The sequence below is a fragment of the Notolabrus celidotus genome, chromosome 13 (genome assembly GCF_009762535.1).
Source record: "Notolabrus celidotus isolate fNotCel1 chromosome 13, fNotCel1.pri, whole genome shotgun sequence".
NCBI lineage: Eukaryota > Metazoa > Chordata > Actinopteri > Labriformes > Labridae > Notolabrus > Notolabrus celidotus.
In genome coordinates this window covers 34,533,497-34,555,553 of record NC_048284.1, presented here as the reverse complement: position 1 = coordinate 34,555,553, position 22,057 = coordinate 34,533,497, and the positions used below count along the sequence as shown (strand labels likewise).

Genomic DNA, 22,057 nt, shown 5'->3' with positions numbered 1-22,057 from the left:
CAGTCTCTACCATCAGTGAGTGAATGGGTATGAATGGGTGAATGTGACAAGTAATGTAAAAGCGCTTTGAGTGGTCAAACAGACTAGGAAAGCGCTATATAAGTACAAGTCCATTTACCATAAGTACAAGTCCATAAGCTCCTCCTCCTCACCTACAAATCCCTGCATACCCTTTGTACTGAAGGTTCTGATATTTATATAAGATTCCATAAAAGAGGGCATATGTTTTATGAGGGAGTTCGTTTATCATAATTTCCCAGGTTTCATATTCTGCCTGTAATATGTCTGTTTGCAAATGAGTTCTAGTTTGTTCTGCGGAGGTTTACGTGATGTTGCTTACTGTTATCAGTGTGCGCGCGGTGACTTGGACTTTTAGAATATATTGGAGCGGAGAAGTTTAGAGTGTGTTGTTTGTCGGCGAGTTTGTCCCAGATGGTGAGTGGCAGAAGTTTTACCTACCTCCACCTTGGTGAACAACGTCGAAAGTTTTGTTTATCCCAGAGGAGTGAACACACTTCGAGAGGCGTACGTGTGTTATCAGCCCGGCTGCCTGCGGAGATACCCCCCTTAGCGAGCTAGCAAGCTAAGTTAGCTCACTCCACGGAACCGAGAGGACCCCGTAGCCATAAGCGGTGTGTCGCGGTCTGCAGGGGCAGACTGTGAACATCATTTGGACTGGGCAGCGTCTTCCCGGACCCACCGTCTTCCCGGACCCACCGTCATCCCGGACCCACTGTCATCGCAGCAGTCAGCCGCCCTCTCCGTCAGAGCCCCTTACCGGCTCTCACCAACCAGGTGCACTCTCCCGCTGTCCTGCGGAGGAGCAGTTTTCTCCGCCTCTCCTCCAGCAACCGCGGCAACGTTGGCCAGAACATTTGTTATATTATATTATAAATACTAATTCGGGCGCCCAACTAAATTTAGAGTAATAATTGTGTAGAGTGATAAGAAGTTGAATATTATTAACCCCTCCCCCCCCCCCCCCCCCCCAAGTGCAATAAATTGTGAACAAGTGTCCATTTGGTTTCCTCTCGCTCTCTCTAGACCTCAGGTAAATTTAGTTTATTTGTTTGGGTAATTTGGTACATTTATTTAAGAAATTATGGCATCTGCCAATCCCCTAAGGTGAGAAATTACATACAGTCCTTTAAGCTCCAACACACCCTTGCCCCCCCAATGTCTGGCTGACCTCCTCTACCAACACACTCTATCCCGGAACCTAAGGTCTTTGGACCTAGGTCTCCTCTCCATCCCCCGGACTAAGCTGCGGACTCTTGGGGACAGAGCCTTCAGTTCAGCAGCCCCTGCTCTGTGGAACTCTCTCCCTCCAGACATCCGCAGCGCCCCAACCCTGGACCGGTTTAAAAAGCAGTCAAAACGCACTTTTTCCTCAAGGCCTTTCCCCATTAGATAGTGTGGTCCCTACCTACCCCCCAGACCCCCTACCTGACCCTGTGAAGCAACCATGGGTTTCTTGAAAGGTGCTATATAAATATCTCTTATATTTATTTCTTTAATCTCTCCTTAAAATCAAACCATTGAAAATGTAAGCAGCTGAACTGAAGCAGCTGAACTGAAGCACGTGTAGGTGTTTGAGTGAATATGAAGGTGACAGCTGATTGGGCTGAGATTAAAAGCACAGGGTGATCAAACTGTCAGATCTGATTTACATTACATGTCAAAACGTCATTAATGAACATTATTAATTCATTAAGGAAAATGTGCAGCAACTAATTTTATTGTGCAACAGAGTGGATAACATGATTAACATGCAATCAAAAGTCTACCTTAAAAGGAATGCACTTAGTGATGAGAACAACAACAACAAAAACATGTAACCCAAGTTAACAAAGGCGGTCCAGCCTGTCTGTGTCTGAGGAGTCATATCTAATGATAACTGCTTTTGATTAAATTTTTGTCATTTCTTTAAAATTAGTTTCCATCTTTTCTCTACCTTTTCCAAAATCTCATTTTAATTCTGCTAACCCAGTCAGCCTTTCAGAGCTCCATAAACATGAGGCTTCCTTTTACTTGCAGACGCAGCATTCAGATGTGTTTATATGAGCCCGAGCAGATCTCAGCCGTGGGTTTCTTAAGTTGTTTGTTATGTTTTGTTAACATTTCCAGTGGATTTATGTTTGTTGTTGTTTTCCTCTGGAGTCATGGCAACAGCAGAACAACAGTCCCATTGATAGACTGGCTAATTGAATCTATGTTGAAGGTATTCATGTGGTAAATGTTAATGTGTACATTCTGCTTTCCTTTCCTTTGAGGATGTTGATGTTGAATCCTGTGTTAAGCTGGTTTTATCATTCTGTGAGTGAATAACTGAATGGATCAATTTTAAAGAAGCCTTCGTTTCAAATGTTCTACTGGTCAGAGGGGTATACTACAAGCCGGATTTGCGGCTATTGAGGTAACTTCAGGGTTAACTTTGGATTTTCAGGACTACGAAGGTGGTTCACTCCTTACCAGAGTAGATCACCATGGTTACTCATGCTGAACTCCTAACCTGCTCTGGAGCAGGTTATGCTCAGGATCAGAGATCAGTTTGGAGAAAACTCCGCCCACTGACCAATCAGGTCGCTCGATCACGGAGCTCTATGAGCTGATCGCGAGGGGAGGGGGGAGAGACGGGAAGGACACTTTGTCTACCTGTATGAGTTTATATACAAAATGCTGATGACAGTTATTGATTATCTTTCCTGACATCATATATAAACAGAGTCTGAAGTCAGATTATTCAGATGAAATTGTTTTACTGCATTAAATATAAAACTGTGCTTATCACTTTGAATCATGTTCTCATTTTTATTAGTCCTTTAACCACAGCACTCAGTTTGATACCGTCAGGACTGCAGCTGAAATATAACATCTAAAACTGTCACACACAACACAAGATTACATCAGAGAGAGAGATCACTGTCAGGGAATAAACAGTTATTATAGTCAGATATATCTAATGATGAATAAACAGAGTTATTATAGTCAGATATATCTAATGATGAATAAACAGAGTTATTATAGTCAGATATATCTAATGATGAATAAACAGAGTTATTATAGTCAGATATATCTAATGATGAATAAACAGAGTTATTATTGTCTGATATATCTAATGATGAATAAACAGAGTTATTATAGTCAGATATATCTAATGATGAATAAACAGTTATTATAGTCAGATATATCTAATGATGAATAAACAGAGTTATTATAGTCAGATATATCTAATGATGAATAAACAGTTATTATAGTCAGATATATCTAATGATGAATAAACAGAGTTATTATAGTCAGATATATCTAATGATTAATAAACAGAGTTATTATAGTCAGATATATCTAATGATGAATAAACAGTTATTATAGTCAGATATATCTAATGATGAATAAACAGAGTTATTATAGTCAGATGTATCTAATGATTAATAAACAGAGTTATTATAGTCAGATCTATCTAATGATGAATAAACAGAGTTATTATAGTCAGATGTATCTGCACTAAGATGAGAAATAAGACGTGATTTGCACATTCAAACAGTTTTTGTCTTATCTCTCAGTTCTTCCTTCATGTTTCAAACTCATCTGTGTTGAAGTTAATCTGGATTATATGTTTAACTTCTTCATATTTTTCTAATATCAGTGCAGTGTTTGAAATTCATGTGGACGTGCTGACGGCAGACTGTCCGTGTCTGTGATTGGTCACATGTTGCCTTCTCCGCCCCGTTCATGTGAACACGCTCAGGGTAATTCTGGATTGACTCAACATGTTGATAACCAGCTTCGTGTGACAGATTAGAGCGATCTCCTTTGTCAGGTTCAGTGAAGCCGGATCAAGAAAAGATATCTGGGATCTGCTGAACTCGCTTTGTAGTAGTATACTCCTCAGGATTTCTAAAAAAGAAAACACAACTTTTTCTCTACTTTTGATGATTCAATCTATGTTTTCCTTTAGTTACATGAATCATATTTAATATTTGACAAGTGATCTTGTTTTTTAAGAGAAAGCAGAACATTCAGAAGCGTTGACTTCAGTCCCAGATTATTGTTTATGTTCACTGTGAGTTTCTCGTCTGCATTTTGGCTTCAGTCCCGTGCACCAAGTGCTTGTTTCCTGTAGTTATCTCTCCCTTTGAGAAACCAAAACCCTTGATTGGTTCTCGCAGGGAAACGTCTGCAAACTGCACAAAACATACTCCTTTACTCATCGTTCTAATTCCATGTGTTACCTCATTCCTCAGTCCAGTACTGGTCTATCAATCAATCTTTATTCATAAAGCACCAAATCCCAACAAACATTTTCCTCAGACTCTTTCCAAACAGAGCAGGTCTAGACCGTACTCTGTGTTCTATTATGAACAAAGACCCAACATCAAGACAGGATCAGATCCAGTCCCATCTTACAGACAGGACTCAGTCTGATCTCATCTTAATCCACCATGAGCAGAGCACTTTGCAGCATTTAGCAAGTTACAGTGGCAAGGACAAACTTCCTTTAATAGGCAGAAACCTCCAGCAGGACCAGACTCATGTTAGACACACATCTGCTGAGACCGTGTCGGAGAGAGGGATAGAGGGAGATGAAGAGAGAGAGAGAGATGAAAGTGGTGAGACAGATAGTAGTAGTTGTAGCAGCTGGAGTCTGGCACGTCCACAGCAGCAGAGTTCCAGAGGAACCTACGAGACAAGGGAGCTCAGGGACTCCAGAAAGGTCTATGGTTAGTAACTTTAATGGAACAGGAAGAGTTAAAGTGAGAGACAGGCAGAGAGAGGAGAGAGAGGGAAAGACAGGATCCCAGTGTGTCAGTCTAAGCCTATAGCAGCATAACTAAGAGCTGGTACAAGCCTGGTACATCTCTAACTATAAGCTTTATCACTCCAATCACATTGCTACAGGCCCAACCTGGCTTTGGAGAGAGAGAGAGAGAATATCATCATTTGTGTTTCCAGACATGAGGAGCTGTGGAGCTGAGTGATCATACTCTTTGTGGTACATTTCCACAGAGTTCATCCTCATCATCATGTTGGAGGCTGTAACACTGATTGACGGCACACTGTGGATTCACTCGCGCATATTGAGCTCCAGTTGATCGTTAATCCTCCTCCTTGTGCTGGAATGGGAGTCATCTCTTTGAAATGTACGGTCTAAAGCACATGGTACAAAGTGTATGAGGGCGCCTCTGACCGCATGTCACGAGTTAGACGGCACACTGGGTGCTAAGTGAGCAGCAGGGCGCAAAGAGGCTGGACCCTTGATTATTTTAAGTGTTTTATCCTTACATGAATCAAACCAATCAGGAAGAGCCAACATAGATGGATGGATGGATGGATGGATGGATGGATGGATGGATGGATGGATGGATGGATGGATGGATGGATGGATGGATGGATGGACGGACAGACAGAAGTCATCTGTGTATTTGCTTGACATTTTAGCAGGAATTATTTCCAACCAATCAAGTGTGATTAAGGCTGAAGCCCTGAAACCACACAGCAGGACGTTTAGCCCTCGCTGAATGAACCTTGATGCTCTGACCTTGAATCAATGCTTCTCAGAGGCTGCACATGTTTTAACAGTTTTTTCGTACCTGGATTGAAAGTGCACTTATGCATGTGTTGTAGTAGAGACGTGGAAAAAGGGGAGATCTGCTTCTTGAGCTGATCATTTTAGCTTAAGCACACACCGATCCCACATTAAGTTTAGTTATTTCGGACTCGTGTCGCCAGGAGTCTTTAACGCCGACATCAATCAATCAATCAATCAATCTTTATTTGTATAGCGCCAAATCACAACAAACGTTATCTCAAGACGCTTTTACAAACAGAGCAGGTCTAGACCACTCTATGTCAAATTATGAACAGAGACCCAACACCAAGACAGGATAAGACTCAGTCTGACCCCACCTTAATCCACCATGAGCATTACACATCACAGTATTTAGCTAGTTACAGTGGAGAGGACAAACTTCCTTTAACAGGCAGAAACCTCGAGCAGAACCAGACTCATGTTAGACAGCCATCATGCCTCGACTGAGTTGGGTCTGGAAAGACAGATAGAGGGGAGTAAGAGAGAGAAGTGATAGTGATGAGACGAGTAGTAGAAGCTGTTGCCACTGGAGTCCAGCACGTCCGTATCAGCTGGAGTCCAGATCGTCCGCAGCAGGAGGACGTCTACGGCAGCTCAGAGGAACCTACGAGACAAGGGAGCTCAGGGACTCCAGAAAGGTCTATGGTTAGTAACTTTAATGGGACATGAATTACGATCTTTCTAAATCTATGTTTAGCCTTTGCCAGGAGTTTTAAATTTGCCTTGATGTCACCCGCTCTAGCCCCAGGAAGACATTTGACTAACACCGCTGGCCTTGCTAAGTTCAAGTTTCTGACTATGGAGTCTCTAATGACCAGAGTGTTAGCCTTCTGAGGCTTTACCGTCTTAGCAGGTGTGTTGCTAAGTGGGGCAAATCTGTTAGGAGCGTGAACCGGTTGGTTGTCTGACGTGGGATTCTTTAGCTTACGGCTTCGCTTTCCCCCTCGCACCGTAACCCAGCCACTGCATCCCGGCTACTCAGGATCTGCCGGGGGGAAGCTAGGCTAGCTAAGCTAGGTTGGCTATGTTGGTCCGCACTGGTTACAGGGGGCTGGCTAACTGCCTCTGCTTCGGTGCAGAGCTGCGACTCTAACTCACTAACCCTCTTCTCTAGGGCTATAAATCTGTCACATTTCCAACATTTACCTTTATCAGTAAAGGAGGACGAGGTATAACTGAACATCTGGCACATCGTGCAGCACCGTGCAGGAGAGGAGACAGATTGAGTGGCCATAGTGCACAGTGCTAATAGGGTGATGGCTACGAGTAGACAAATCACCACTAAAGGGTTTACTAAATTGAAATAAAAGAGAGACTGCTTGGTGAGGACTAGCTAGGGTTGCTAACTGTCCCATATTAGACATCCCATATATTGAGCTAAATTGGTTTGTTTCATACAGGACCTCAATTGTCCCTTATCTTGACTATTAACTCTTGTACAGCAGACTGCACTCCACAGGTCCTAGATCAGATAAAATGGCAGTGGCAGATCATGTGGAAATCACACCGCCTGTCATCCAATCACAGGCCCCCTCACACGCATCAGTTGTATACAGCACAAATGACCAAGTCCTGCAAAAAGTATCCATGAAAAAAGTACCTGACTTGGGGAGTCATACTCCTCTTTTGCATTAAATTTTTCTTTTGCCTGTTTTTTGATGTAAAGAGACAAATTGTGGTTTCTTTGAGGTTTGTTCATATGAGGTTTACATCATGATACAGTAAGGATTACTGTCCTTCATTACCTACCTTCTCCCACTTAGCAATATCTTCCGGAAATTTAGCATCCACTTCCACTGCTTCGCGGATGACACCCAGCTCTATCTGTCCAGTAAACCCCACTCCACTCTCCCACCCTCCTCCCTCACCCTCTGCCTCTCTGAGATCAAGTCCTGGTTCACCTCCAACTTCCCTCAACTTAACAGCAATAAAACAGAACTCCTTCTCATAGGTACTAAATCCACCCTATCCAAAACTGACAGTTTCCCCCTCACCATAGACAGTTCAACAGTGTCCCCCTCCCCTCAGGTAAAGAGTCTGGGTGTCATCCTCGACAGCTCACTTTTCTTTCAACTCTCATATCAATAACATAACCCGGTCAAATTCAGAATCTCCTTCAAAATCCTCCTGTACTGTACACATTCAAGGCTATCCACAACCTCGCCCCCCTGTATCTGTCTGATCTCCTCCACATTGTCACCCCTTCTCGCTCCATCAGGTCTTCCTCCTCCCTCCACCTCTCTGTGCCCTCAGCCCGTCTCAGCACCAACTCTGGAACTCACTCCCACCAGACATCAGAAACTCTGACTCACTACCCCTCCTCAAATCAAAACCCAAAACCCATCTGTTTCAAACTGAATTCTCTGTTTAATTTCTCTGCTTCATTTTAACTTGGTGTTATGTAATGTAGCCTTGAGTGTTAAGAAAGACGCTTTAAATAAAATGTATTATTATTATTATTATTATTATTATTAAAGGGAATATACACACTTTCTACATTTCCAGTTCACACCACCATGGCACCGTGCACATGTCCCTTATTTAGTAGTGAAAAAGTTGGTAACCCTAGGACTAGCTTGCGTTAGTGGAAGAGTAAGTAAATGTGAATTACGTGAGATTAAGATCCAGAGATTTAGAGTGAGAGCTATCTGCAGCTACGTGCGACAGAGAGGAGGAGGAATGATGTAACACGCTCAACTGAATGCATAGTACGCAGGTAGACGTTGGCTGCACTGAGATCTCTCTCCAACTAAAATAATAATATAATAATAATAAAGTTTATTTATAAAGCACTTATCAAAACAGACGTTACAAAGTGCTTAACATCATAAAAACCCACAATAAAGAGAACAAAGCAAAAGGGGGGGGGGGGGGGGGGGGGGGGGGTGTATGGGCTGGCAAGACAATTTAAGCAGAAAAACCAAAAGAGAAATTACTAAAAGCAGTTAAAACAATAAAACAATTAAAATCAGTAAAACAAATAAAATCAGTAAAACAATAAAACGATGAGTGAATAAAAAATAGATTAAAAATAAATGTAGCATCTTGGATAAAACAATATTAAAGGAAGGCCTTTTGATAAAAATGTGTTTTCAGCTGTGATTTAAAAGAAGGTACTGATGCAGCTTGCCTGAGATCCTCAGGCAGGTCGTTCCACAGTCGAGGAGCCTGCACAGTAAACGCTCGCTCACCCTTAGACTTCAGCTTTGTAGTGGGAACTTTAAGGAGGTTCCTGCCTGAGGATCTGAGGCTGCGCCCGGGCTGGTAGGGTGACAGCAGTTCACATATATATTCGGGGGCCAGGACGTGAAGTGCTTTAAAAGTGATAAGTAAAACCTTAAAATCTATTCTAAAAGCAATGGGCAGCCAGTGTAGGGTCATTAAAACAGGAGTAATGTGCTCTCTCTTCTTGGTTCTAGTTAAAAGACTTGCTGCTGAATTTTGTACCAGTTGTAATCTATTGAGAGATTTTTGTGTTAAACCTGTTAAAAGCCCATTACAATAATCTAGTCTAGAAGAAATTAAAGCATGAATAATGTTCTGGGTGTCATTAAAATAGAGCATGGATCTGATACGGGCAATATTTCTAAGGTGATAAAAGCAAGACTGGATGGTTTTATTAATATGTCTGTCAAAGGATAAGCTGCTATCAAAGGTCACTCCGAGGTTTCTGACATGTGTTTTTACATTGTGTGAGAGGGAACCAAGGGAGGACTGCCTAAAAGACAACCTTGATCACCCAGCATCAGTCCGCCTCCCTCTCTGTTATCAGATCATCTGTAGGCTATGTGATGAATCAAACAGAATAGTGTTTAGATTGAATAATGTATGCTGTTTCAAATATATCTAAAATATCACACTTACAAATAAACCTACCTGGGGTTAATCTATCTTGGTATTGTAAAAGTCCTTTCTTAAGTTTAACAGTCCTCCCTCCTATAATGAACAGGTGAGTTGAAATGATCTTTGCACTTCCAAAATTAACCGAATGAAATGCTTAAAATGGCAAAGTCAAGGAAACTATTTAACCTTTTTCATTTTTTATTTGGACACTACCAGTCTAAAGTTTGGAACCACCTTCTCATTCAAGGGTTTGTATTTCTTGTAATGATTGTAAACACTGTAGATTAATACTGAAGACATCCAAACTATGAAAGAACATATATGGAATTATTGAATGAACCAAAAAGTGTTAAACAAAGCAGAATCTGTTTTATATTTTAGATTCTGTAAAGTAGCCCCCTTTTTCCTTCATGACAGCTTTGCACACTCTTGGTATTCTCTCAGTCTGCTTCATGAAGTGGTCTCCTGGAATGGTTTCTAATGAACATGAGCCTTGTCAAGAGTTCATTTGTAGAATGACTTGCCTTCTTAATGTGTTTGAGACCATCAGTTGTGTTGTTCAGAGGTAGGGTTAGCACACAGTGGATAGCCCTATTTGATTACTGTTGTAATCCAGATTATGGTAAAACCAGATTATTCCATAGTTTTGATGTCTTCAGTATTAATCTACCATGTTGAAAATAATTAAAATAAATAAAAACCATTGAATGAGAAGGTTTGTCCAAACTTTAGACTGGTAGTGTAGTCTGTTAACTGTCTTTTGTATTTACTTCAATGAAAACCTGGCATTGCTCCTGTAGCTGCCAGTGATTAAGGTTTATAGATTTATTTCATTTCAACTCATATGGTAATAAAAGTTAAAAACTAGAATAATTTAAGGTTCAAATATATAGCTGTTTAATATAAGTTAATAAGAATTGTTCCACATAGAAAGTGAAAGCTTCCAGAACATGAGAAAGGGGCGGGGCTTAGCATGATGCACCTCATGCTTGCCATGCAGCAAGGTTAATGCAGAGAGGAGAAAGCTGCTGCACATTGGAAGACCTGGGAAGCCAGAAATTTCATTTTTACTCCCTTTCAGTTCATGGGGCCAATGAGGTATTTGTTAAGGTTTGTTTGTGTGGCCGAATTATTTTCTTTGATGTGATTAGAAGTTAAAGCTGGGGTTGGTAATCAGATTTAGATCCACTTTTTGTTATACTGGTTAAAATGATTTTTATGTCCTGATGGTAATCAATACATAATGTGTTCTTTAAAAAGAGTGAAAAAAAACAGCTATCTACAGCCGGAGTAAACCTGGGAAAACACCAACCAATCAGCGTTTTTTGGCTCCCCAAATTTTAAACCAATCAAATCCCGTCCTGCTGTTCTGCCCGCCTCCTGCACGTACATTTCCCCGGCGTGCACTCCTCCGAGTCCCCGTCTCCTGCCTCTGCTTCCCCTGCCACTATTTACTGCCCCTCTTTCTCCACCTCGGGCCTGTCCCCTCTGACCTGATGAGGTGCTTTGCTCAGGATTGTAGTCCAGATCAGAGTCTAAAAAGCTCTCACCAACAAGCAAAAGAATTAATGACATTCAGTAAGTCCTACAGAAATGTAGATGTACTGTAGCGTCCGTCCGGACGCTGTAGGGATGACGAGCCGATTCGTGAACACGTTGATCTTTAATAACCGGTCACTGTCGGCCGTGATCACACCAACCAACAAAACAACAATCAATGTTTGAATGAATGAAGAACTTCTCCTCTTGTCTCTCTTCTCTCCCGCTCACACACTCTACACCTCTCCTGATGCCTTCACTGACTGTCAACACTGTAGGAAATAAGAACATCTACACTGAACATGTTTAACAAACAGTAGAGCTGTTACAGTATTATATATGTGTTATAACTTTTCTCCTGATATCGTGTCACCAGTACAACTGGATAATGCTAGAATGACAGTTGTGAGTGCTAACAGCAGCCATGTTTGTTTGTGTTTTTAACTTTCACTATGAGAATGTTTTGGTGAGGACTGGTTTTGAATCAGTCACCATCACATGCGCTGGTGCATGGGGGGGGGGGGGGCGTCGTTTTGGAGGAGCTCTGAGGGAGGAGGGGAGGGGTTAGACGGAGTCCTGAAGAAATGCTACATTCAAATTCATGCTAGTTTTCCGTGATTACCAACCCCAGCTTTAAACAGCATGTAGTTTCTATGTATATTGATTTGATTTTATAAGTAGTGTGTTATGTGTATATGTACTTTGTGTTGAAGCTTTATTAAGCTGATTTTATGATTTTTATTACAGTTCTCACGGCATGCTCAAAGGCACAGATTGTGCAAAATAAAGGCCCGTAAGAAAAGGAACGCCTTGTGTCCGGGTCTTGACTGGAGGGAGTTACAGCTCCTGAAGAGAATATTGAAATAAAACCCACTAAAAAGTTACGTGTTTCTCTAAGCTCATTCTCAAGCTCAATATGAGTGTGTCATGACTAAAGGCTGATTTATACTTCTGCGTCTCCCCTACACAGCAGGGGCTGACGCGGACATGAGCACCACATACTTGTGCGTCGGTGTGTCTGTGTCGCGCAGCAATTCTCCTCCGAAACGCCTGAGGACAGTGTGGTCTCTCTGATAGCCGGCCGCCTGCTTCCGGTCCCGCTACGATCTCTGTTTCCTTTTCCACAGAGATTCAGAGCGTGTTCTGTTAATCTACAGCTGATACATGTTGCTGTTTATCATACAGACATGATTACATGAAGAATAGAGAGGAGGAGATGAAATACACGGACGATGTGTGGCCGATGTCCGGGATCCCGGAAGTGTTGTAAATGCGGGAAAGACAAAGCCGCCGAGCGGACCAATCACAGAGCTTGCGGTCCGCGTCGGCTCTACAGGGAGTTACATTTTGGAGGAGGTGCACGTCAGCTACGTGCGTAGGCCATGGCGTAGGTATGGGAGCTATGCGGACCCCCGGCGTAGGGTACGCCGTTGATTCAACACAGAAGTATAAATCAGCCTTAAGCTGCTGCTCTTGTATGAACTTCCTATCCTTCCCAACAGAGTTCACTGGTTAAGCTTTCAGGGCTTGTTTCAGTAAACATACTATGCCTGCTCCTGTAACCAAATATGGCTGTTTTTGTGTTCCTTCTTGAGAAAAGTGAGAAGGATGTCACACTCCTCTACCTTTTTTTATTTCCTAAAGTTTATTTATTTTTTTGCCTTGATGAGAGGTAGGAAAGAGTAGGAGCTTAGAAGAGTGAGCAGGAATTGACATGTGGTGGCCCAAGCACTCCCCTCTCTTCTGGGATATTGATCATGATTGGTTGGAGTAACGTTGGAATTCCACCAGATCCATGTCCGCTCAATCCTCGATCCGCTGCAGTCTGGCTCCATGCTTTCTCGCAGGATTGCCGGACAGCTGGAGTCATGTGACCGAGGTTTTCCCACTGTAATCCCTGAATCAAGGATCCTCCTCCTCCTCCTCTCCTCATCCATGTTGTCTTTCTGGTCCTCTGAAAACCTCTGACCTGTTGACTCCAGGCCTGGCTCCGCTCATCATGACTTTGGTTTGTTGTTGTAGTTAAGTGAAATACGATCTGGTGATAACACAGAGTGTTTTATTCTGAAAATTAACCGGATGTTGTCATCTTGTTTTGGTGAAACCTGACTTCCTGTCCCGCTCCATCTGCTCTGTTGAGATTGATGCGTCGTGCTCCAGCATCCGGCAGAAATAGAAGTCTTGTGTATCTGATCCGGAGGACTCCGACCTGCCGGATCAGAGACGTGGCTGGAATGCAACGGAGTGGATCCAGTGGAAGTTAACACATTGACTAGAATAGAAACCTATCAGATCCGGTGCTGTGACGGATCAGAGACAGACTGGACATGGATCTGGTAGAATTTGGCTGTAACAAGGTCAGAACTTTGATACAAAATGTCAACTCTTAAATGATTCTCCAGTTTCGTATATTCCTTCCCACATCAGCCAACAGCAGAGGAAGTCACCAACACAAGGTGGCAGAAAACTGGAAAACAAAACCATTGCCAGACTTGTTAAACTGAAGCTTTTGGATTCTAAGCTCCTGGCTTAGAATATGCAAACGCTGTTTAGTGTCTGAACATGTGAGCAGGCGGGTGGAAATGTGTGTTCATGCCCTGCTGGGTTTTCCTTGATTCTGAGAAAACATTTGGCTCATCGTGTCTTGTGGAATCTTGCCCTCAGAGCTTCTGATGTTTATCTCTTCATGCCACCCGGGCCTGATGGCCACAAGGCTCCGGGCCCGTCCAGCTTTATAAAAAGTGTGTCCGCATCTGAGCCATGCAGCAATAAAAAAGAATTGGTGTGGAGATAAAGAATAGCCCTGAGCCTTGTGCTGATTTTATTAACTCTTGTTTCATGTGAAAAAAGGCAAACAGAAGTCATGAAAATGTAAGTGCTCCCCTCTCAGTCCAGAAGGTTTTCCTACAGGGTTGTTTGATTGTTTATGTTAATATGATCAATAAGCAGATCCTCTTGTCCCCTGTGTCTTTTCTCCATATGCCGCCCTCATCACAAGTTGTCACATGTATTCCTGGGCAAGGAAACAGGGGCCTTGTGATCAGCACTTCAAGACTGACAAAGGTTTTCTGCTATTTGATTTAGTCCCAAGGAGAGATCATCAAGAGGCGTTTTTTGACCAGAGGAACTTTACACGGAACTACGTGCGTTTCAACTGGAGGACCCAGGGTCCAAATTTAGTTCAGGGGTAGATAATCTCCCCTCTCAAAATTCCCTGCTAGGGGGGTAGTACATTTCAAAGGTCCCGGGACCCTCGTGGGCAGGGCCTGCAATGCTGAACGTGTCTGATTGGTAGATTAACCGCAGTGTTTTTATTCCTCCCTCCGTCCACAATAACATCACACACATCTGTGATTCTCTTGATTTCTCTTTCTTTCATTAGTTTTGATTTGTTCTATCTTTTTTGTATGTGTGTGTACTTTTCAAAAGAAGAAGCTGTGATTCTCTTGATTTAGCAGCTTGTAACAGTAGTCTTCTCTCAGCCCACCGTGAATGCGTCTCTCCTCCCGGTGCTACGGTTTTAAAAGTGACCCTGTAAACTGGAGACCTTCAGCTGAACGTGTCAGTGTTTGTGGAGTTTACACAGCTGTTGAAACACAGAGGGAGTTCCTGGGAATGCAAACTAGTTTAGTTTTTATTAAGATTTCAAAATATCCTCATCAGATATTTAATGATGGTCTAAAGACGTTTATGAGGGATGCATCCGGCTGAAAGTCTCCAGTTAACAGGGTCGCTGTTTAAACCAAAACACTGTCCGATCTCTGCCACGGCTTTTTGAGTTCAAAAGGATTTTAAAGGCGTGTTGAAACGTCTTTGCTACTCGCGCTTATCTCCTCTCACGTGTTGATTCAGTGAATCCATCTGTGATGAAATATAGCACCATCTAAAACAGACCAGCTGAGTCTCTTCATGCTAACAGGCTAACTGTTGTGTTGCTCATAATGATACCTGCCTGTCCGTCTGCTTCTATGGTGTCATCTGTGATGAATGGCATTCCTCTTTGTGTTACTGCCCTCTACTGGTCTGGTGGTGTGGTGCATTTACTTTTTTTTCTCCATACGTCACTGGCCTGATTTGCACAATCTACCCGGGACTTCAGCCCGCGGTCGAAACACAGACAACAATGGGGGACCAGGAACCTTTTAGTTCATGGGAAAGTAGTTCTGGGAGCTAAAAGACCCCGGAACTCTTGGTCGAAATGCACCTAAGTTCGATGTTCTTGAGCTCTCCACTGACTGTAGCTTAATCCTAACCCTCACTGTCTTAATCTCCTGGGTCAAATATCAAAGGACAAAATACAAGCTAGAAAGACAAGCAATGAAAAGCATACAAACATTGTGCTGATGCTGTTGAATGGGGAAGGGTTTGCTGCATCAAAGTTCTCAAAGCAGTGTAGAGATCTGAAAGGAGATATTTAATGAGGGCACCAAAGCAGACTGAGTTGCAATAAAGCTGCATAAAATGTTTGTCAGCAACACTGCAGAGAGCTAAAGTTCAGCAAATCTAAAGCCAGACTTCCAGCGGCACTATTCCAGTGCTCTCTGGTCTGTCTGTTTTTAGAGAGCTGCATGGAGGATTTCACACAGTAATAACACAATCATTGGTTTGCTACCTCCATGATGAGCTTCTCCTAATCTGTGATGCCATCAATTTCCAGGCTGGGCTCTGCTCATGATGACGGTTTGTTGTTGTAGTGAAGTGAAATACGATCCGGCGATAACACAGACTTTTTTTATTAGAACATTTACAGGGAATTTTAATGTTGCTTCTGTGTCTGATTTTGTGTCTCGCTCGGTTATCCCTGTGCTGATTGATGCGCCTTGCTCTGGCATACGGCAAAAATAGAAGTCTTGTGAATCTGCTGCAGAGGGCTCCTGATTGCCAGAGCAGACACTGAGTAGAAACATAGAGCAGTGGAATCACACACACTGAGTAGAGTGAAACAGCTGCATGTGGCAGAGTGGAGGCAGACTGAACATGGATCTGCTGGAAGTTCCCCATAAAGGCAGACTTTTGATTAAAGATCAGGGTTCAAAGCTCCTGTGAGGAGTTTTCATCTGATTGTAAAACAGACTGAAATGAATACTGATGCCTTTTAGGGATGTAAGCAGTGGCGGCTGGTGGAGTTTTCTCCAGGGGGGGCTATAACTCCAAAATAGTACATGTTTGCTTGCTTTTTGGTAAATGTCTGAGGTATCACACCAGTGTATTTACATACACGAAAACAGCAAAAGCAACATTATAATGTCATGTACTGTTCTAACTTTTGTACATAAATTTTGCTCTTCTTTCCTTGAGAGAAATACATTTCTCAATGACTCTATGGTTAAAGTCAGGGATGCTTTTGACAAGTTTCTTCTCCATAGAGAGCACGGCCAATTCATTGAGACGATCCTGTGACATTGTGTTCCTGAGGAAGATCTTGATTCTCTTCAGTGTTGAGAAGCACCTCTCAGATTCAGCAACATTCATTTGATTGTCTTGCTGCATCACCTGTAATAGATAAGTGACCATGGTGATGGTGTCTCGTGACTGTAGTATTCATGCTGCCACTGGTGCAGTAGGCTAAATAGCTACAGTAGATCATTGATTAATAAGATTTGTGTTTACCATGTGTATAAGCTGTGTAAGCTAATCATTGTCTCAGTACTTATTTAAAGAGGTGTAGATATTATTCATGCATCACCAATTAATGTGTGTGTAGTAATGATATTACATGCTCGCCAGCAGAGGGCACTGTTACACTGTGTATAATGCTTGTTAACAAATAATCTGTCAAATAATAGCATTACTATTCCTGACAGTTTAACTTTTCTGAAAAGTGCTTCAAATCAGTAATACCTGTCTTTATCCATGCTGGGTCAGATCCTGACGTTTGGAAAAGGAGGCAGGGAAAGCAGACTAACGCATTAGCATCACTGCATGTAGTTAGCCTTGTTGCTAAACCAGGTCCTGGAAACAGACCGGGTGTATTGTCTCCCTCTGTCTTTGGACTGATGATTAATGTTGATGTTCGGCTGATCAGGTCCACGCTCTTTCACGTGGAGCTTCTCCTGGTATGTTCTCCTCTCTAAAGGTGATGTTTTGAGTGACTTCACTGAGTTATTTACTTTCTCTGCGTCTCTGTCCGATCGTCTCCTACTCCCACGGCTCGAGCTGTCACTCAGCCGCGCTTGATGACAGACGGCTGTGACGTCAGCCCCATGACAGGAGGGTGGTGGTATGTAAATCAAGCTGCATTCAGCTCTGGGCGCAGGGAAGGTGCGCCCCGACACGGCCCTATCTCTTGTATTGAAGAGGAGCTACTGCGCATGTACAACTTTTAACGAGAGTCTATGGCCAAAGATTTCTGTGCCCCGGAGGAAAACCGGAGAAAACCAGTCTATGGGGAAAACCCATGGGGAACATACGTCACCAATCAGACAACACAGATGAACGAAACAGCTTTACTAATAATTATTTAACTATACAATATTAATCTTGCTCATTTTAAAATATATATACATACAGTTCAGAATATTATTTTATTATTTTTTTATTTTTTTATTTATTTTTTAATGTCTTGTGGTGGGTGGTGGGGCGGCGCCCTAGCGCCCCTATTGGCCAGCTGCCACTGGATGTAAGGATATATCACAAGATGGTAAAAAAAATGGCTACAAATAAGGGCTGGTTAAAATCATTTCAACACAATGTGTATTGTGATATTATTTTTAAACAGTAGAAGGCGCTATCTGCATTTCACTCTGCTTGTTCAGCATCATGAAATCTCTTGTGCTGCTCTCTTGTCACTCTCTGAGTTGATCACAACATGAACGTTTCCTCAAATCCACTACAGTAAGGAAAATAGAAGAATGACAACAAGCTGTCATGTTCAGCGGTGGATGTGCAGACAGGGACACACGAGCACAGCAGAGAGACAGCTATACAGACAGATAATAGGCAGTACATGATTAGCAAACAAGCTAACAGCTAAGACAGGGATGTCAAACATACGGCCCGCGGGCCAAAACCGGCCCACAAGAGGTTCCAATCCGGCCCGGGGATGACTTCTAAAAATGAAAAAATTACAGAGAAGACATTAACTGCAATTTTTTAAATAAAAGTAACTGCTATATCAGATTTGTTCTCTGGGGGTTGCATACAATCATTGTGCTGATGGAGCTCGCCTGAACAATGCAGGTGAGTGGGAAACCTGTGTGCTTGGTGTGTTCGCAGCAGGTTTCAGTGCTTAAAGAATATAATATTTGGCCCCACTATGAGACTTATCATGGCGAAAAACACAGCAGCTGTTTTAGTAAAAATGTAGTTCATTAAATGGGAAAATTTTCATAATTTACTTGTACTTTTTGCACTAAAACAAAAGGAAAATTTTAGAGTTGTCCTTCTTTATAGGTTATTATGTTATGATTTTACTTGTCTGGCCCACTTGAGATCAAATTGGGCTGTATGTGGACCCTGAACTGAAATGAGTTTGACACCCCTGAGCTAAGACAAACACTGAGGGGAGCTGGCTGAGACGTCAGGAGACGGTCTGAGCAGGAGTGGAGTAGTTCTGTTGAACATGTGTGTATGTGACTCAGTGTTTCTTTTCTGATTGGTTAGATATTTATTACATAATAAATATCAGGTTAAACCAGCCCCCTTAAAACCCAGTGTGAAAACGTGTTAAAAAACGTAATTGAGCATATTTGAAAATGGATCCAAGTCGAGTTCTAAAATTTTTACATTGTTTTTAGTTTTTACATATGGTCTGAAATATCACAGGTAGAACGTTTTCGTTGATTTGGGTTCCCAGGGCCTTTATAAAGTAAAAAGGATTACTTTGTTTACAAAGAAATATAAGAGAACAAATATATGGACCACTCATTGCACCGCATGCAGCTGGTACAAAATGCTGCTGCCCGTCTCCTCACTGGAAAACGTAAGCGTGATTAGGGATGGGTACTGAATTCGGTTCTTTTATTGGTACCGACCGAATTCCGTCAGTACTACCGAGTACCGACTCACGTAAAATCAAACAGTACCATATTTCGGTACCTGAATGCATCCCTGTGACTGTGAGGGAGTGGAAGAGAAGGCAAGTTTCTATACTTTCGCCCTGTAATAAAGTCAGAGACTGACCGGGTGGACGTCTCTGCTCTCTGCTCACTGCATCTGCGCGGGAGCGCGCCAAACGCAGTCTGCAGCTGACGGTCGCGCGCACTCACTGCGAGGCAGAGCAGGAGGATTACGTTCATTTTATACAGTCTATGGTTGAGACTGACCCTCTCGCTCCGACTACCTGCCCTGTTCCTGTGTGTGTGAATGCCCAACAAGTAAGTTGTGTATCCTGTTATTATAAAGAGACAGAGAACTGACTTTTCCCGTCTGCAGACATTCACTTGTGTTCATTGATAAACTCACGAAAGAGCAATTAGACGCCACGAGCACGTGTCAGCTAATATATCTGTTAAATCACAAGTCTCCACTCTACCTGACTGTTAATTCACCAGGCCACACCTGATCGCCTAAGCCACGCCTCCTACACTATAAAAGCCTGCACCCAAGCCTTTGTTCCTCCTTTTCCCTCCAAACCTGCCATGTGCCAGTGACTCCCTTTGTTGAAATGTTTGTATCATGTGGTTTTGAACTATTACCTGGAGTGGATGCATTATTGATTACAAATCATCCACATCCGAACTCAGTCCTTTGTCTGCACTGAGCTGATCCTTTCTGTTGATAATAAACCTTCGAAACCTGCCCTGGACCCGGCGTGTTTGACTTCACACCACACATTGTTCAGTGAACTAGCATCAGGAGAAAACAGACTTTTTACAATATCTAATCACACATATAATCCTGTTTCTGTTCATTTCATGTTAAATTAAATAAATATGTTAAATTAAACAAATTTGAGATTTTTTTTAAAATTAAAATGTATTACCACATAAGCACACAAAAGTACTGAAAATTGGTACCGTTGAGTACCGGTACCGATTCCCAGGTACCGGGTATCGGTACCGTATCGGTTCAAATGTGAAAGGTACCCATCCCTAAGCGTGACCACATATCCCCTGTCCTAGCTTTGCTGCACTGGCTCCTGGTTGCTTTTAGAATAGATTTTAAAATGTTATTGTTTGTTTTTAAAGCTCTTAATGGCCGAGCCCCCCAGTACCTGACCGAGCTTCTCCAATACCATGTCCCTGCCAGGACACTGAGATCATCTGGTTAATTGCGACTGGTCACTCCCAAAACCAGGCTTAAAACCAGAGGTGACCAAGCCTTTGTGGCGGCTGCCCCTCGGCTCTGGAACAACCTGCCCCAACAGATCCACTCTGCAGGATCAATCGAGATTTTTAAATCCTCTCTTAAGACACACCTCTTCTCCCTGGCTTTTAACCAACATTGAGTGGACATCTGGCATAATCTTAATTCAATTTTAATTTATTTGATTCTATCTTATTTTATTATACATTTGCACTGTTTACGTATTCTAGTATTGTATTTTAGTATTGCATTGTATGCTATGTTTGTCATTTGTGCTGTTTTTGTCCTGTACAGCACTTTGGTCAACTCTGGTTGTTTTAAACGTGCTTTATAAATAAAGTTTGAGTTGAGTAGAGTTGATATATTGCAGCTGTCCATATCTGAGAATTGAAATAAAAAATATAACATTTCGAGTTCAATCCAGTTTCCTTGAAAATCGTGAGTGAATCGTATCGTGAACCAAAAATCTGGATTTGAATCAAATCGTGGGTTGAGTGTATCCTTACATCCATAATGCTTTTATATATAAGCTACAAAAGCAAGCAAAACATCAACACAAATATTGATCTCTAGTCATTTTCTGAAACAGCTGGTAGGTTCCACATGTGGTGATTTACAGAACACTGCCTTATTCACTTATTTAACTGTAAAGACAAAGAATGATAAGGTTGAAGTAATCAATAAACATGCATGTGCAGGACAAAATCAGGAAGAGCTAACAGGTACGCCTGTGTTCACAGTGGGCGCCAAAATCAACACAAACCAGTTCTTCTTAGGAGTTTTAAAGGTGACATATCACGCTTTTTTCATCAATATATATTGGTCTAAGAGGTCCCCAAAACATGTCTTTAAAGTTTATGCTCAAAAAAACACTTTGAAATCAGATTTTGGTCTGCCTGAAAAACCCTCTTCTTCATTCCTCATCAGAACACTCTGTTTTCTCTCTGACCACGCCCCCTCCGGAAGTGGATGTGCCTCTGCTCTCCAGCACGTTGATCTAATGTTTACATGTTGGCTGAATATACACGGCTGCTCAGAGATCACGTTTCTTCAACCCTCTGAATCTGATCCAGAATCTGATCCTGACGGAGAGGCGCCTGTAGCAGGACCTTTCTGAAGGATTGGTCACAGATTTAGTGTTTCTTATTGTTTTATTTATCAGTATGTAGACGTGTGTCTTGGTACACAGCTACGAACATGTAGCTATGTGGCTATGCTAACTAGCGCTAGCACTTATCCATGATAAATAAAAATCATCCACTAGATCTTCAAATCTGCAGACGTGGGGAGTAAAACCGACCTCTACCAGAAAGGCAGCAGGACCTTTTCTGAAGGATTGGTCACAGATTTAGTGTTTCTTGTTGTTTTATTTGTCAGTATGTCGACGTGTCTTGGTACACAGCTACAGCTACAGCTACAGCTATGAACATATAGCTATGTGGCTATGCTAATTAGCGCTAGCACTTATCCATGACAAATAAAAATCATCCACTAGATCTTCAAATCTGCAGACGTGGGGAGTAAAACCGACCTTTGTGTTTATTAAGACAGCCTACAACTAGCATGCCACCCTCCTAAGCTCCTTGTTAGCACACATGTGTGCAGGTAATGAAAAACAGAGGAGGGATTCAGTATTATTTTATACAGTCTGTGGGCTGAACAAGCTCCGAGCTCTGACTCCGTGACAGACCGGATATTGTTGTGACGTATGAAAAACACTGAAAACTGAAACGGCACGTTTCACACACATTTACAGAAAGGTGGAGAAATCAGAACAGGGGCAGAATGGATTTTTTTCATTCTCGGGGGGTTTGTAGACATGCCAGGGAAACATATTTC

At 42.3% G+C, this 22,057-nt stretch overlaps 1 protein-coding gene across 1 annotated transcript in view; it reads left to right on the top strand.

Annotated features, from left to right (window-relative positions):
- opn5 (opsin 5) overlaps positions 1 to 22,057 on the top strand; it is a 194,902-nt gene that overhangs the window by 149,574 nt on the left and 23,271 nt on the right. The gene's annotated exons all lie outside the window — the stretch shown is intronic.